Genomic DNA, 7,014 nt, shown 5'->3' with positions numbered 1-7,014 from the left:
GCTAGTTTATACATATATTTTTCACCCTCCTTAGTATCTAATCTATTATAAATATCATCAAAAGCATAATTTTTAGCGTCACAGATTGTTTTTTTAGACTCCCTGCGGGCCGTTTGATATTTTTTCCAGTTCTCTAAGCTTTTACATACCAATTTTTATAACATAACTTCTTATATTTTATCTTTTCTTGCACATTATTATTCCACCACCAATAATTTTTATTTATAAAAAAATTTTCTTTTAATTCTCCAAGCACATTTTTTTTTACTTGTTTAATAGTGTTTGTTACTTTATCTCACATAACATTTGCTTCTTCATGAATATCCCAAATTTTGAATTCTTGAATTTTACTCATAAAAATAATTTTATTTGTTTCTTTTAAGTTTTTCCATCTAATTCTTCGATGATGAGTCGTAGTATTCTTTACTTTACAACTATTAATCTTAAAACCTAAAACTAATAAACGATGTCGAGTACTTAAATTTTCACTTGGAATGTTTTTTCAATCTTTACAATCGCGACGATCTTTTCTTCTCATCAGAAAATAATCAATTTTTGTTTTATTAGATCAACTCTTATTTCTCCATCTAATTATACGATGATGAGTCATAGTATTGTTTTTTTTACAACTATTAATCTTAAAACCTAAAACTAATAAACGATGTCGAGTACTTAAATTTTCACTTGGAATGTATTTTCAATCTTTACAATCGCGACGATCTCTTCTTCTCATCAGAAAATAATCAATTTTTGTTTTATTAGATCAACTCTTATAATAATAAGATGCTCATCTTTTTTCTTGAATAAATTATTAGTAATAACAAAATCATACCCTAAAATAAAATCTAAAATAGCTCTATCTTCTTCATTAGTTACTCAAAAACCGTAGCCACCATGAGTATTTCTGAAGTCTTTTACCACTCTACCGACTTGTGCATTTAAATCTCCTCCAATAAAAATACTTTCTTCAAGAGGTATCATTTATTTTAAGTTTTCTAAGTCATTCCAAAATTTATCTTTAGACCCTGTATCTAAACCTACTTGAGGAACATAAACACTCTGTGCGATCCAACTGAAGCCGACACCTAGGGGTGTAAACGAACCGAACACGAACGAACAAAGCTTGTGTTCGTGTTTGGTTCGTTTAAAATTTAGTTTGTTTGAAATAAGCTCGTGTTCGTTTCTTAACGAACGAGCCGAACACGAACCGAACACGAGCTGTTCGCGAACGACGAGCCAGTTTGACATCCCTAATATTAATATATAAAAATAATATTATATATTAATTATATAACTTATATTATATAAATATACAATATCTATATTAGTATATTACTACTATAGTATATTAATATATTAATATTATTATTTTATTATATATTATAATTTATAAAATTTAATGTTTTAAAATATAATAAATTTTTTATATATAATTATTTTATATTATTTTATATTTCAAACAATAATGATTCGAACACGAACGAACGCATCACTGTTCGTGTTTGGTTCGTTTAATTAACCGAACGAAAAAAAAATTGTTCGCGTTTGTCTCGTTTACTTATCGAACGAATCGAACACGAACTCATTGACGAACCGAACACGAACTGTTCGCGAACAACGAGCTTTTTTGACAGCCCTACCGACACCAGAAGCTCTAACCGAAGCCTCCCCTCTTGCTGTCCGCCTACTCCTCTCGTGCTACAGTCACGATTAGGGCTAATCGAAAAGACTAACGACGAAACTGCGAGATACTAAAAGCTTCTAAATTGTTGTTTCTCTTCTGCTCTATGCAGAGAAATAGAAGTCCTAGCTTCATGTACTCACCCTTTGCGCAATACCCGCCGGGAGAGGCAACAATGAGATTGTTTGGCAATAAAAGCTCTGAAGCTTTCTCCTACACCCTTCAACGGAAAAATAATGACGGGAACGTGGCACGCTGAGATTTCCAAAAAATACTCCTTAATCACAACTCTTCCACAATTTCTCTCTGCTGTTGCAATTAGGCTGAGACTGTAGATATTCGATTGTAGGGAAGTCAACAATGAGATTATGGTGAACTGGTGGGATTGTCAAAGAAAGAATCACGACAAATAGAGACCTTTGGAATTCTTTTCAACTCTCATGTTCACATGTCTCCCACGCACAAAGCAAGGTTTGGAGATGTGTTTTTACGATTCAAAACAGAGCCTTACAACTTGACAGAAAAACAATAATGGGACACATAATGACTTATGAAATTTTTCTCTATTTTGAAAGCCATCCATTTTCCCTATATTGGTATGGTGTAGAAGCCTTTCTCGCGTGCATCACTCATTTCCAACATGCACTTAACCAAAATACATATTATTTTCCTTAGATTCCTCTCTGCCTCATACAGGATCCTAAGCCATAACTTCTCTTCTCCTTGTAGCCACAAAAAGAGTTATGCTATTTCTAAACATAATATCTATTATATATATATTATATATTATATAAATTAGAGGTGTAAAGAGAAAGAAAGGGAAGGAAGGAAAGAATTTTATCGATGATCGGATAATCGAAAAACTACTCGTGTCTTATAGACCAGTAAATTAGAAGATTCACTATGGCCGCAGTATCTCACGACATTTACCGTGGCATCTTATAGACAACATAGCATACATGTACCTCGATGCAACCCCCTAAGCAAGGACGACATCGGGAGACTTCCAAAACTGCATGTGATTAGGATTTGCAAAAATGACTTGAAATTTGGATTATTTGGACTATTGGACAGACATTAATAATAAATAAATAAAAATACAAATAAAAAAAATAAATACTGAATTAAAATGTATATTATGTGCAATAAATTATAAGGATGGAAGTTGAATACAAAAATGATTAAATAAGAGATTCAATAGCTCATTTCAGAAAGTCAACTTATTAAATGCTAAATGTCTAATATTAAATGTCAAATAATTTCGTCATTGAATTCACAATACACTAATGCTCAAAATGAAGATTTGTGTATAACATAAAGTTAGGACATTCACTTAAAACTTTCAAGACATTTAAATGATTTTATGACTCTATAACCCTTGAAGATAATGTTCGATTTGAATATAAATAGCCTAAATATTTTGCAAGCCTTTCAAGTTACATGTTTTCAAGCTATATACATGCATTTAATAACAAAACATTTATGCAATCAGTAAAGTAACAATATCAATGCATGTGCGATTTAAGGCATCTTCTAACTGATACATTAAGTTAGAGTGTGCAAATATTTTAGAAAATATCAAAATGCATGCAAACCTACATACACACTCGCATGAGCTCCAACTTTATCGAATAGCTTACAAATGTTGCACGATTTATGGCTAAACTTGCATTCAAATAATTCATATATTGAAAAATAATCAATACATTGTCTGTAGAACAAAGTTGTAAGTCCCACCTAACTAGTTTGATCATCTTCTTAAGGACTGGAATTTACTTGTCTAGTATATTTCAATAATGTCCAAATTTTCTCTCTCTCTCTCTCTCTCTCTCTCTCTCTCTCTCTCTCTCTCTCTCTCTCTCTCTCTCTCTCTCTCTCTCTCTCTCTCTCTCTCTCTCTCTCTCTCTCTCTCTCTCACACACACACACACACACACACAAACATATATATAAGAACTTACAAGTCCAAATTATCTAGTCTGGTCCTCCTTTTTAGGACCAGAGTCGACATGACATTTATGTTAAAGATATCAAAATGATAAATTTGAAATGAATTTTAAACATAAAAGTTTCAAATGCCATGTGTTGATTGAGAATTTCAACCAGAGGGGTCAATTTTTAAAATAAAAAATTCAAACTAATCAAAATATTCAAGTAAAACTAATCACTTAAAAAAGTTTTAAAGTAAAACCCGTTCACTCTCCATGCCAGTTCGTTGAGAGAATTTTTTGATTAATTTCAGTCAACAAATAACAAATGTCACATCGAGTATATTACTATATTCATACTCAAAATAATTTCATGCTAGTAAGGATGTGACTTGATTATTATGTTCGTGTGGTTTTGTCGTCAAATGATGCCACAAAATAACGGTTACGAGAAGACCTTCTGACTAAGTGGTTGCCACCAAATGACATCGTTATATTACGATCATGGTCCCAGCTCATATATTCCCCAACTGCTTTCTATCTTTTGAGTTATGAGCCATAAGAGTACATCTAATTAGCACAAAGTTTTCTGTTTGCAAGGTCTATTTAAATTTATCCCTTTAAACACATTCACCCAATATCTATAAAGGTCTCTTGGATGACACAATCCATGGTTGCTGACAAGAATCTTTCAGTCAGGTTGGGTCGACTACATCCTCTAACTAAATAGATTAGGGATTACAGTGACTCAGGACAACGTAATCGTAGGATCTTGATTGGGTTTGTCATCATTTTTCTCACCATCTATTTTAAACTTTAAGTGATAGATTTTATAATTTAAATTATATTTCTGTAGCTACTATATGTTAAATATTTTACTCTAAATGACTAGCTTTAATCTAAAGTGCTCTCTTGTTATGAGCATGGGTGGTTAACCATAGAGGTTTGTGTCTGTGGGAAACCTCGAATCCCAGATCAAAAAGTCGTTGCAAAATGAGGGTGAAACTCAGGGTAGTGTCTTATCTACTATTTCATATGCCTTCTGAAAATTTGACCTTCATTGCTTTTTCAACACAAACACAAAAACAAAGAGTCTGGAGTGTCAGAATTTCGCAGTCTACAATTGCATGCATACAAAAACTTTGAAAAGATAATGAGTTATGTTGAGGCAATTTTATTGTGCAACGTCTCTAACTTGATTATTAAATTATTGAAATGTTTGAAAAATAAAGATTAATTCCCAAAATAGTTCCCTGACTATTTATATATGGTCAATTTTGCCCTAAAGTATCACATTGCTCCAATTTAGTTAATTGATTCTAAAAAATTGATACAAAATGGCCCTTATGTGGAAATTGTGATACAAAATAGATCCCACTATACTCTCTCGGCTATATAATTTTGATCCAAATTTAGTCTTTGACAAGTTATTTATTTCACAATAATTTATATAGTCAATGAATTAAATTGGAAAATTGTGATACTCTGCGAGTAAATGTCAACATGCAAATAATTTGGTACTATTTTGGAGTTTAACTTGGAAAATGATCTGAATAAACTTAAGATGACATACACGAAGTGGGAAAAATTATCTAGTGTTTTAGAAAATAGGTTTCCGAAGACTTTCTCAAGGAAGTTTTTTTGCTCTCAAGTGATTATTTTTTCTTGATAGATGTTAGATTTCCTTAAAATTAAATTTTTAGAGTTATACAAACATTGAAATATCTAAGTAAGAAGAGAGAGAGTCTGAAATGGTGGGAGAAATGTAATTAAAGAGATGTAGAAAGGGAGAGGGAGTCTGTTCTCTGATACATTTAAGAGAAAGAGGGAGGGATCTTAGATAGACGAATAGTTGATGGAAGTGGCAACGAAAGAGTGGGAAAGAGATTAGAAGAATGGAGAGAGAGCGAGAGCTTCAACGAGATTTAGTTCTTGAAGCCATAGGCACTACTTTATGATAGGACTTGAGAGCAAGATTTAACTTGAATCCTCCTCTCATATGAGCTCCTCTACTCTTTAACTTCTAGTTGATCTTGTTGAGGCCTTCTCTTTGTGAGCTTCTACATGTTTCTGCCTTCCTTAAACACCATTGGATATTGACTTGTTGCTTCTTACTTTGATATTTTAATGTTTGTATAACTCATCTTTTTTCATGATTTAATATTAGAATATTGACGTCGTAAATGTTATATTACTTTTTAATGTTTTAATATGTTATAATTTTAATATATTATTTTTTACTTCACACTTTATAGTTTATACTATTTTTCTTAATTTATGCAGTTTTTAAATTTAAGGTTTATTGCCTCAAAATGTCTTGAGGCTTATGTCACAGATGAAAAATGCCTGAATAATAAATTTCAAAATTTTAAACTTTAGTTTTTCACTCTTAATAACAAACCGATTAAGGTCAATTCAACTTAACCGGCGCTAGTTAGCTCAATTATTGTTTTCCTATTTCAAATTATTACAAGAACATACCCTCAATTTGTTTATTAGCACCTAGCTAATTCTCAGCTTTAATGGGTCTTTGAAATCTTGTAAAAGTGGGCGTCTCATATCTTGCAACAATTTTGAATATTTATCCGTTATAATTTTATTAGACTTTGTGTGAGAGTTTTGAATCAACTAAGTTACTATTGCCACCATTGGAATGAAAGCATCAATATTATTATTATACCCACTAGCATGCAATCCATCTTTCTTGGCTTCAGTTGTATTTCAATCAATATTTTTTCTATCGAAATCTATAGTTTTGAGATGCAAAATACATTAGAGTTAACGTAATATCCATATCAACCTCTATCTCATCTTGTAAAATTTTTATTTATCATCCTAATTGCTCTTTTATCATAATTTAAATTTCTTAATACGATCTTGCTCAGATACACTGTTATCATGATTCTACCAGGAAGCTTGAAATTTTAAGTCAAGAATTGACAATTAGACATTCTTTAAATTCTTTATATATGCATTAATAAATTTTCCAACCAATCTATACTAAAGTCTTCCGCAAGTTATTTTTCTACCATGTTAAAGGAGAAAAAAATCTGTGTGAATGTTTTAGATATTTCGGGTCTATTATTCAAAGTGATGGCGATATAAATGGAGATGTTATCGGTGTAACTCAAGTTGGTTGGTTGGAGTGGAGGATTGCATCAGGTCATTGTGCGATAGAAAAGTATTGCTTAGACTTAAAAAGAAAAATTTTATAAGATGGTGGTGAGACCTGCAATACTCTATGACACAAAATACTGGCCTTCAAAAGAGAAGCATAAAACAAAGTAAAGTGTTGTTAACATGAGAATGCTTAGGTGGATGTGTGGCTTGACACTTAAGAACAAAATATTAAATGCTTATGTTCGTGGTAGGGTTGTTGTAGCTATAGTGGCGAATAAAATTAGAG

Source organism: Phalaenopsis equestris, unplaced genomic scaffold (assembly GCF_001263595.1).
Source record: "Phalaenopsis equestris unplaced genomic scaffold, ASM126359v1 Scaffold000002, whole genome shotgun sequence".
NCBI classification, from domain to species: Eukaryota; Viridiplantae; Streptophyta; class Magnoliopsida; order Asparagales; family Orchidaceae; genus Phalaenopsis; species Phalaenopsis equestris.
Note: the sequence above shows the minus strand (reverse complement) of the source record.